General features: G+C 43.1%; 1 protein-coding gene across 1 annotated transcript in view; it reads left to right on the forward strand.

Annotated features, from left to right (window-relative positions):
- Window positions 1–12,005, forward strand: part of MDGA2 (MAM domain containing glycosylphosphatidylinositol anchor 2) — a 394,454-nt gene that overhangs the window by 263,578 nt on the left and 118,871 nt on the right. The window lies entirely within an intron of this gene.

Below are 12,005 nucleotides of genomic sequence, written 5' to 3' on the forward strand. Positions count from 1 at the left end.
CAAGAGTTTTATGTTTGTTACATTTTTGGTGCTGTGTTGTTTTGCTCTGTAGTTCCTCAAGTCCATGATTTTAATGTGAATATGGAAGTAAAAATTACATAGGAGTCCCATTTATATATTTTTTTTTTAAAAAAGTGTGAGACAATCATTGTTTCCCAATGCACAGCTTCAAATTTCTTGACAAAGGAACAAGTGCAGGAGACAGGGGGGCATATTTCTATAAATGCAGATCTGATACTGATCTCATTTGTTGATACTGTGTAAAATGACAAAAAAACCCGAGAGAAAGCTCTTCGATCTTAGCTGATCTGCATGCAGATCTGCATAGCCTGCTCTGTCTCTGCAAACCAGCAGCACCAGGAGTGGGAAGGAAAACATAAGGGGAAATCAATTATTTTGGAACGGTCAGTGTTTATTATTGGAAAATAAAAAGTCTGGTTTGATACGGTTTATGGGGAATAATGAGCCATTCTTTGTTGCTGTGTATGATAAAGATGTTCACTAAGTGACTTTCATGTGTCTGTTGTATTGTTGGTACTTACTTTCACTTTTTAATAAACTGACTTGTGCAGCCCTCATTTATTCCAGTTTCAGATGCCCAAATACTATGGCAGATTTGCTTTCTAACAGCATTCTGTGCTCAGCACAACTGACCTCTTTTGGGGCCTCCAGGGATGAGATTCTGCAATATACATAGTTATTACTAATAATCAACTGATTTGTTTTTTCTGAGGTCTGTTGTATAACAAATTATTTATGCACTTGATTACATGTTGTGGTATCTGCAGTGCTTTCATCAGAGCTATTTACTGATGTGCTGGTACAGATTTTTATCAAAGCGTGCTCCTGTCCCAGCCAGCAGTCACGTGGATTAATGACACCAAGAGCCTCCTGAGAGAGAGCAGGCAAGCTGGAGCCTTCGCGCTTGGGTTTCTCCTGGTGGTGGGTTTGACTGCATTAGGACGGTTTTCTGAAGATTAGGACCGTATCTAGACTGGGAGTAGAGATGTCTCTGGCTCCCTCCCTAGAGATTGCAGAAAATTACTTGGATCTGAGATCATCCTCTGGAGAGGTCAGTCTTTCCCTACAGAGCATAAAAGGACCACGGGGGGATTAGTCTCTTCCTGATGCACTTTCAAAGCAGATGGATTTTAGTAGGGAAGACTGGCTCCTGTACAAATGGGCTGGACGAGCCTGCACAAGCTGCCTTAATTAAGAGCTGTGGGAGCACTGGGGAGCCTGTGCTGACACAAGAATTTTTACTCATGTCATTGGTACTAGGATCATGGTTATTCTGATGGTGGCTTTTGTGGGTATCATCACTTGGACTACTCCTGATGACACACAGTTTCTCTTAAGATCTCCTATAACAAGCCATCATCATTATAGGTGTTTAATTTTAGCTGCGCAGAAAAGGTGATTTGCAGAAGGTAAATGTCATGAGAAGGTCGAATATGAAAGACATAGAAGGGCAGAATATAGGATACATGCAAGAAGCCCCAAGTCTGTCCGGCAAAATGGACATGTCACCAGGGCACAGGTAATTGTCAGGGCTGATAGAGCTGGTGGAACTGTGTCCTGGGCCCTCACAGCTTGAACGGTGTGAGAGGAGAGGGGTGGGTGCTGGGGAAAATGCAGAGAGCAGCAACAAAAAGACATTGTGGGGGTTTTCAGTTGCTGCAGTTTATCGGGTGTGTGCACAGAGGCTGGATGTGGTATATTTTGGCTGCCATGGTTTTGCTGGAACGTGTCTTTGCCATCTATTGCAAGTATTTAAAATGCAAGAAAAGATTACTCAATATCATTGTATATTAAAGAAAATCAAGGTTGTGAAAACTTGCAGTGATGCTTCCCAGCCTGTTGCTCTTGGGACATTGTCGGACATCTTGGGAGGACAGCAGCAGCATGGCTGGTAGAAATGGTTGACTGAGACTAGTTCCTCTGAGAGCAACAGTGATGAGTGAGAAAGGTGACAAGGTGCAAGATTTTTGGGTAGCCTGGACACAAGAGTGGCCTGTGTGGTGACTGCAGGCCTTGATGATCTTGAATGGCAGAGAGGAAACGTGAATAATAAACTCAGTAAGTGCTGATTTGCAGAGTCCCCTGTCAACAAGTATCACTCTGCAAACAGTGGAGCAATGGTCCTCATGAATAGGAACGTGGCTTCTTTCCCCTTTTCTATCACTGATTTGTTGTGAGAAGTAGAAAAGATTTTATTTTCTGTCCACTTGGATCCTCCATCTTAGCCATTTAGCTTATATTCTCTTTTTTGGTCAGTGTACATCATCTTTTCCATATGTCTGTGCAGAATCCAGCATGGTTATAACATCCTGGTGTGGCTTGGTTGTGATGATGTGTGGAGGATGGACACATGCATGATTGACGTGTGGATGCTGGAGGCTTCTTCAAGTCATTCAGTGCATGTACAAGTACACATGTGGAGGGTATTCCTGGTAAAGCAAGAGGCTCAGCGGGAAAGCTCTGGAGGTAAATCCACTCCAGTAACTGCAAACAAACAGCAAACCCACAAAGTAATGGCTGAGGCAAGCTGGTCGTCCCAACCCCTGTGTCAAGAATTTCTCATCTCAGCTCCTGGGAGCTTTATGAGCTCAGAGGAGCCCTGTTTCGTGTGGTTTTAGGTAATAAAATAAAACCCCATTTTCAGCCTTTTATGGTTTTCTTGGGTTTGGGGTTTTTTCAATCCTCAGAAGCTCAGTTCACTGGGGGATACTGGAAGAACAAGTACTCAGAAGCACTCTTGACATGGCTCTGTATAACAGCTGTGATATGTCCCACATTTTGCCATTTTGCACTGGAAGAATTTATTTCAAGTCTTTCACATCATAGAAACTCTTCTATTTACCCAGTGAGCTCTGCATTGTTTATCCTGGTCTCTGTTTCAAAGTTTTTAAGCAGATGCTGTTATTTTCTTCAGCAGGGAGGTAATCATGCGTTTCGTGTTAGAGGAGGGGATGGGTTGAGCCTGGGTCTTGGGGAATGCTTCGCAGGATGTGGATGAGGACTTCCCACCAGCTGCACTTCTTCAGGACCTGAGCCAGTCCTCAGTGGACCCAGCGGGATGACTCCTGCTGAATTCCAAAGGCTGGTGGATGCATTGCTTGGATTGCTATTATTTTACAATATTTTGTTTGCGGAAAAAAAACCAAACCCACCCTCTGTTTCTATGTATTTTTAGAGCTGCATTATCTGCAGCATTTCACATATTCTGAAAGAGATTAGAAGCAGCTGGAAAACAGTTATAATAAGCAGAAGTGTAACAGGTACTTACAGGAGATTTTTCTTTAATCTGTTCTTGTTTAAATTTCTACTCACTTTATTCCGACCCTAGCAAGTGACAATTTGGAGATGACTGGACAAAGCAGATATTATGCAATGCTTTGATTATTTTTCTTGTGGGAGGAAAGTATGTGTGTTCACAGCAACTTCAGTATCATTTCCATAACTAGCATAGCATTCATTCAGTTGTCATAAAAATCTGTTCTTTTCAGTAATTTTGTAATATTTATTTTAAATGCTTCTATCAGCTATAAACAGGGAAAGATACTTAATGAAACATTTATATAACAACTCATTGATTTAACTCTGTATATGGTGTGTGGTATATCACCAGGTATGTTCGTGGACATTGGTAGGTGGGTTCTCTGGGGTGCCGGAAGAGTTTCTGCTTGTGAGAGTAGTACTTTCTGTCTCACCAAAGTGGTGTGTTACTCTGTTTTGCTCCACAGAGCAAATCTTTCAGTGGAACTACTGCTCTAGGTCATACCTGCTGGCTCAAACTGAGGAAAAATTAAAGATAAATTCAAATATAAAGGCTTTTTTTTTTTAATATGGCCCACTCTCAGTTCATCTGATGATTTTTAACAGAGTTTTTCTTTCCCTCTGCCATCGCTTTAACCCCATGCTCAGTGATGTGAGGATCCCAGGCTGTGAATTCTCTAGGAAAGTGGCTGGTTTCTGTGCTTTGTCACAGTTTGGCCTCAAGTTGTGGTTTAAGATATTTGATTTTACCTGTGTACCATCACATTCTGAAAATTGTAATAGGAAAATGAAAATGTGTGATGGGAAACCAAAGGAAGTTTGTAAAAGAAAACTCATCTCTCCTAGCCCTGGTCTGTTGGCCAAGACACGGTCAGTGTGCTTTTCAGTACACTTTGAGCCATGCAGACCTTGTAATGTCCTGAAGTGATTGCCCAACAGTAGAATACAGCAAAGAAGATCCTTGTTTTGAGGTCTAATTGAATAGGTCTTAGGAATTTAACTGAAATTTTATCCATCTGAATGTTAGGTATCTGTGCTCCCTGTGTGGCTATGGAGAGCGAAGCATCAATAGAAAGCAGCAGAGCCTGTCAGAAGGAAAGTGTCTGGGATGTTTTCCTTTGTCCCAGTTCCCTACCTGTAAAATAGAGACAACAGTTCCTACCCTAGAGGTTTTGGAGATGAGATTCTGAGGATGCTGCAGTAATGAAAGACATGCAATATCTGATTTGATCAATACACCTCATATCCTTTGCTTATTGCTGTTATTATCCTGAAGTGTTTTCTCTTAGGTGTGTTGGCACTCGTCACAAGCTATGAGCTTTATGGACTTTGATCTTTATTGTTTGGCAGATTTTGTGAGCGCTGCTAGCTTTTCTCTGAGAGATTAATTAGGATCATGGAAATACAGCACCAACAGCAACAAGAGCCAAACATTTCGGTGGGACTTGTCGCTGTTGTTACTGTGGTGTCCAGCTCCTGTGGGAGATTGGAGAAGACCTCCGGGTGAAGAACAAGAGTAAAAGGCCACTCAGTTCCTTTGTTGCTCTTCTTTTCCTTTCCCTGCAGAATGAAAGAAGGAGAAAACTAATTGTGATGCTAGGGACAGAGCTGAGGGAGGTCTGTCATCAAAGGTGACATCAGCATCAGCCTGGTCTGTGAAGTCCTGCTGGTGCCAGCAGAGATAGCATTTGGAGAGCAGAGATCTTCCCAGGACTCATGGCTGTTATCTTGGGGTCTCAGCCCTGGAGAGGAGCAGGCTGCACCAAACAGCCTGGTTTGCTATGCAGCCAGCTCCCCTTTGCAGGGACTTTCTGCCTGATTTTTACCCAAGACCAGGCTCTTTTGAATGTGCTCTCATCTATAGTACGGTCAACACGTGAGCCCTTCAGAGAATGGCATTTATCCTGTATCCTCCTTACAGATTTTGGGGAGCTTTTTGCATGGGGAAGGCCATTTTCTGGGTCCAGGGGGATCCCTTCAGCAGGTTTAAATGACAGGAGCAGTCTACTGGGAAGGCTGGGCTAACCGTGCAAAACCAGCCTTGCAAAGCAGCAGTGTCAGTGTTTAACTAGTTCGTCTCCCAAGTGTGGTTTGCTGCATGCCTGCGAGTGGGAAGGGGATGCTGAGTAGGGCAGAGGAGGCACCTATGTGACTGTCAGAGACCTGTGCTGGCTCACGGTGACTCAAAGCGCTTGTGCAACGGTGCTGTTGATATTGTTGGTTTGGTGCCGCAATCCACACTGCTCATTTCCTCCAAAACTGGTGCTCAAAGATCAAAGGTGCTGGTCCAGATGGAGCCCCAGCTCCTTCTGAAGCTTGTGCCTGCCCTTGGGGGCCCATCAGAAGCCCTACTGGCCATGAACCCTCCTGCCGTGAGCCCAGGAAGGTCTCTAGGATGTGGCTTCCTTGCTCCAAGTTGAGAGGGTGGCATCTGAAAAGGAAGGACGGTCCCAGACATGCTCCTAAAGGTGGCTTGTCCCAATTCAGTTCCAGAAGGGCACTGAGACAGAAAGTGGAAAGTGGGAATTACGTGCCATGACAGTGCTCAGAGCCCAGCACCCGCTTGGAGTGCTGGCAAATTTGGCTAAATAAAAGTTAAAAAAATCTAATAAATAAACACCTGCTGTTGGCAGACAGAATTCAATCCAGTAATAATTTAAATGCACCAGTTTTATTGCTGGAAGAGAATGCTCGGGAAATAAAAATGCCGTCAGGTACAATATAATCAAATGTTTACATCGTGTACCTTATCAAGTGATGATAGCAGGAAGGACAGAATCATTTTTCACAGTGGACATTGCTGCGTGTTGGGCTTGCGTTTTATATGCTCCAGTTTTACTTTGGTGCTACATAAAATACTGTTTATAATATAAAGTGTTTTCCAAATGCATTGGTCTCCAAGTACTTGTAAAGCCTCTTAAAACATCAAAGATATTTCATGGTAACCTGGTTGGCAGAGCAGTTGGCCGCATTGTGGTGCTCTGAATTTTCCTTTCAGGTTGAGTCCCAGTTTATGTATGTCATTCCTATTCGGTAATAAATTCTAAACAACTAATGAAATCACACTGAAGGGGAACGTTCTTCAGGGATTATATTTGAAATGGAACAGAGCTAATTAGTAAGAAATATGAGGCTGAATTACAATCTCAGGTGTATCATTGCAAATCTGGAGTGTATCAGTGGGGCATAAATTAGTTGTTCGGGTTTTACATTGGCAGGAGAGTTCAGAACTGGGTCCACTTTGCTTTAGATGATGACGTTATTTGCAGCTGAGGATGGTAAAAAATAATCTTTTATGCTTTAGACAGGCAATTTGGCAGCTCAGAAAAATTGCTGTATCTATCCTGTGACTGTCTAAATATGTGCCTGATGAAATATTTATATGTAAATATTGTATAAATAATGAAAATAATGAAATAAAAGGTAGTTGCAGAAGACAGGAATGAGGAGTTCTCCATCCAAAGTAGAACTAGAATTAATGAGCTTAAAACGCATGGAGATTTAGGAAAGTAATTATGAGAAACTTTGTAACAGGTGGGGTGGTTAATCCCTGCAGTAATGTGGGAGGAGATTTACAGATGCCGGTCCGTGGATGGGGATTTTTTTGAAGCTGGGTGGACAAAACCCTTCAAGGAGTGGGGGTGGGGACCAGGATCGCTGCTCTAGTTTGGAGATGGTCACAGTGACTTTCAGCTCCGGACAAATGTGTCCTATAATTCCCATGGCCGTGACAACAGCTCATTCCTTGGGAAGAATTTTGCACTCCCCGGTTTTCATTCATACTGCTGGGCAGAGCTGGGCGAGTTAAAGTTACTGTTTTGTGAGTGGGGATCAGCAGTGAGAGTAAAACTCCCAGAGAGCGAAACCTTCTAGATTTTCAAATCTGCTTATAAGATTTTAACTACGAGAATTCATTAAAGAGGGAATCTCCATAGGTGAGAAGAGTAATTGAAGGGGGAAAATGTCTTTATTTTCAAATAATCATTGAAATCTGTTTTTAGGAGGGTTGAAATGATAAAGGAAATCAGTATTTACATTTTACATCCATATGATTTACAACACAGTTACAGTTTTTTCTCTTTTTTTATGATTGAAGATTTGAGTGGAAGAAGCTGGTGAGTATTCAGGACAAGTGTTGCATAACCCGACACATTCCCAGACAGTTTGGCTTATTACTTTATGAACACCTTCCTCCTCTATAGGTAGGATTTGTGTTTGATTTTGGCTCTTTGTGGTGGGAGAGAGGGCAGGCTAAAAGAGGGTTAGAACTGGGCCATGCTGTTTTTATATGTGTGCCATTTTTCATGTCTTTTTGGAGTATGGGAATTAATAAATGATCTTAACTGCAAAACTTCAAAATAGATGTTGCTCCCAGCTGCCTTCATCATTTTGGTTTGCTTTCTGAAGTTGCTTTCTCCATCCTGGTGTGTTGTGTCAGAGGAACCCCAAATCCCTGGGGTGCAAGTTTTTCCCAGGGTTGCTGCCATGTGGCACGGGTACATGCTGCCTGCCTGACCCTAAAGATTCAGCCAGCCCTATGGTTGATATTTATTTGGCCACTCCAGGTATTGATATCACCACCCTTGTGTTTAACCAATGGGTTGTTCCCAGCTCCTTAGTTCTTAGAGTAGAAATTTTCCAGAAAACTCTTTTAGTGCTTTTATGTTTTAAAACAATGGTCAAAATCTCTTCTACAAAACCCTCAGTGAAAGCTGATAGAGAAATATTTCAGTGTAGTGCATGAGCAATTACGGTTTTCTGTGTAATTTATCTGAACAGAGCAAGGGATGAAAAATTTATGGAAATAATTGATGGCTTGATCAGCAAAGCAAAATTCTGTGAGCTTTTTCACATTTAGCAAGGTCAAAGGCAATGTGTGTCAAGTGACCTGGAGAGGTAATGAATATGCAAACACTGGCAACATGGAAAATTGTAAATGAAATGAGATAATTTGAATTTTTTTTCTTATTTAATGTTAAAACTCTAGTCACTGCGAGATCCTCCTGAGATGTTTCTTTTTCTTGCTAGAAATTCCAAAAGACAGCATAGCAGCAAGTACCCCAGAACCTGAAGCATAAACACAGATGTTATTAGAAAAAAATGAATTATTCATGGCGGTTTATTTTTGACAATTAGTCGTGTAGAAGATAGTCTTACACTACAGAGCAGTTCACAGCAGGGTCTGAGGGCAAGACCAAAGACAGTCTTCTAGACAAAAAGGTTTTTGTTTTTTTAAGAAGTGAGAACTAGAGGAGGAATGGGAGTAGAGGTAAATGTTTGCATCTCTGTATTTTAAATATGAAGAATTAGAATAGGGTGTCTTTGAATGCTCTGCTTCTCCTGGAGATGGCATCAAGGATCTGAGTAAGTCAAACCAATAATCTTGGGAGAACACCACGTTTTAATACGTCAGTATTTCTTTCAGGTTTGTTCACAGAACTTTGCTCTCTCCTACCCATGGTAGCTTTTTGCTGACGCTGGCATATCGGTGCTTCCAGCTGTTTCAAGTTAGCTCCAGGAAGCTAGGCTATCCCCTTGAAACTCAAGATACAGAGGATCAGACTGAAGCAAAGAGCATCTGTGCTCTGTTAAAAATCTTCGGTGCACATAAACAACAGGTTGAAATGTGGTAGAGTTTGGGTTTGTTCCATGATGCAAGGAGAAAACTGCCCCCCCCTGCCCAGAGCACATGGATGCTCTGATCCTGAATGCCACCAAGCTGGACAAGAAGCCTCCAGTACCAATGTAACCCTCTGAAAGTCAGGAAGGTCTTGTACATGCATCTCTCCCCTGTTGTACAGCGAGTGAGACCAGCACCTTCCCACAATGTTTCACTCTGCTTCTTCCCAACACGGGTTTTAGGTTGCGATAAATAGCCTTTGGTTGATGCCTTTTCTGATAGTTTTATGACTAATGCAGGCGGGTGGAAAGGTTTTGGAAACTTGTGGGGAATTGGATGGAGGCAGCACCACAGAAGCTGTGGAGGAGAGTGTCTGCAAACACTGCTAAATAAGCTCCCTGGCCTTTTGCAGATTTGGTATCCCTGAAGGTCTGGGACACCAAGGGACTTCTGTCTGACTCATGCTTAGGGCTTTTTGGGGGTTAGGATGAGGAGTTTCCAGGGTCACAGCGATGCCCCCTCCCACTTCAAGTGCTGCAGAGCTGCAACAGCTCGTGCTGCTCTCGGTTGTATGACACTAATGTCATGATTTCTAGGAGGTTACACTGGCGTGGGAGCCTTCTTCCTAATCTGTAGCAGTGAGGGGAGGGGAGGTACTGGGGAGATATGGTGTTAGTCCCTTCACTTGCCAACAGGCAACTCCTCCTCCTGACGGTGCTGTTCTTGTAGAGGGACCTTGTCAGAGGTAACACAAGGGGAGGAAAAGCTGGTAGGACCCATGTTCATTAGCATGTCAGCTTGCACAGCTGCAAGATATGTGGCAGCTCCTGGCAGAAACCAGAAAAACCTGGTTGTTTCCTGGAAGGGGTTTCATGGGCTTTTGAGAGTGGATGGGGATGTCTGCATGGACAGTGGCATGTCCATGGAGCTTTATTTCCTACATATGGTATCTTCAAGAACAAAGGTTTTCTTCTGGTTTTCTATTGTATGTTAAGCCATGTTTGATTTTATAGGAAGTGTGCTGTGATATGATAGCAGGGCCTGTAGTGACAGGGGCAAGGGGGAACGGCTTTAAGCTGAAAGAGGGGAGATGTAGATGAGATATGAGGAAGAAATTGTTCCCCGTGAGGGCGGCGAGGCGCTGGCCCAGGCTGCCCAGAGCAGCTGTGGGTGCCCCATCCCTGGCAGTGCCCAAGGCCAGGCTGGATGGGGCTGGAGCAGCCTGGGCTGGGGGCGGGGGGGGGTGTCCCTGCCCAGGGCAGGGGGGTGGGACTGGGTGGTCTTTAAGGTCCCTTTCAAACCATTCTGGGATTCTATAAAAGACAGACCAGCTTTGCAATTAATAACTAGTTAAGAGATAGCGATCAGAGGGCAAATGTACACAGTGAGACTCTTTACTGGGGCTTGTGATGTTCAGTTAAATCTCCGGAAATTATTGTGAGAAGGTAAATAGCAGGATAAGAGGGAATGAAGGTAAACAGCAGAATAAGAAGGAATATCCCAGTTAGGGAAAACAAAGAAACAAACAAACCAAAACAAACCAAAAAAACGCACAAAGGTCAGCAAACATCACAGAGGAGCTCCAGCAGCTCTGCTGGAGAGGGCTGACAGTGGCTCTGGAGCTCCGAAAGCGGTGGCTGGGGAGGGTGTTCTGAGGTGCTGTGGCCACGGCCAGCCTGAGCAGGGAAATGCCCTTCTTGTAGGACAAGAACTGAGAGTAGCGAGGTCAACAACCAACCAACTCATGGAAGGATGAATTGGAATGATTAAGTTGGCCATTTGTCTATTTTTTTGCCATTGGCCATTTTAACTGAAGAAGGTGCTAAGTAAATACATTTCTTTTTTGTTGTCTTATATTACTTAGGAGACTTATTCCCATAATTACAAAAACAGGCATTTTAATGAAAACTATGGTTGTGAAGTGAAGCATTAAAACTTTTAAGATTATTTGGATTGGCATAGGCGCGTAACTAATCCTGTCCGTGAATGCTGCTGTGTTACATCATGTACTTGGTTACATGCTTATTTATTTCGCTCTATAAATCACTGTCTTCCCGTTTAACTTGCAAATGCTGAACTTTGTGGCTATAAGCACCTCATAAAATAGAGTCTTTTAAGGCAGCATTCATATTTAAAGAAAGGTTGCCAGTTTCTCTGCACTCCCTCATGGCAGATTTTATTTATTTTTGTAAAAAATTCTTTATCTATTTTTATCTGCTTACTTATATTCTTTATTTATTTATTAACTTTATTTTTTTATATTATTGTAATTTTTATTTATTATTCAGGCATATTGTCCACTGCTGTTAGCATGAAGTTTTGCAGATGATTTTACTTGTAGGCAAAAAAATGGTGTCAGCAGGCACATTCCTTTCACTCAGCAGCAGGAATGGAATTAGACCTTGATTGTGCTGGTACATAATCAGGTTTTTCTAATGGAGCTAGTCCAGAAGACGCTGGGCTCATTACAGCCATCGCTGCGATGCTGTGAAAGCTAGGAGGATCTTCTGTCGCTGCAGAGAAGCGATCTTTTTTTTGTAGAACCTCATTCTTTGGGTCACTCCCATCAGACTGGAAAAAATCGTGTTGGCCATGTTGCATGAGATCCTCTCGTACTCTTCTCCTCCCAGCAGGGAAATCACATTATGAGTTAAATCACTGAAGGCAATAGGAGTCTTGCCAGCAGCATCAGCAGAGGAAGGGTTTCAAAGAGCACAGGACATGTAGGTTGGATATCTGTGTCAACGTCTTGGTAGGGTATGGGTTTTACCCTCCTGCTCCCTGCACATTGCCTTGCTGTCCAGCTCCACTACCTGCTGGGGAGCATCATTCTGCTTGGTGCTCAGTCATGCCTGTTGTTATCAAGCAGCAATACTGCACACCGCTCTGACCTCAATTTCTTGCTGTGGGGACCACAGCCATCTGCTGCGGAGGGTCTTTGCGGGCCGGTGACAGCGTTAGTAAGCTGCATAAGTGGCTTTCTTGAGGAAAGTTTATGATAGAAAATACCACGTAACAGGATTTCTCACGCCCTCTTCCTTATACTCAGAAGCTTTCCTTGTAATGAAAGGGAAATTTCACACCTTTCATTTATTATTTGGTCTGT

The sequence above is a fragment of the Falco biarmicus genome, chromosome 7 (genome assembly GCF_023638135.1).
Source record: "Falco biarmicus isolate bFalBia1 chromosome 7, bFalBia1.pri, whole genome shotgun sequence".
NCBI classification, from domain to species: domain Eukaryota; kingdom Metazoa; phylum Chordata; class Aves; order Falconiformes; family Falconidae; genus Falco; species Falco biarmicus.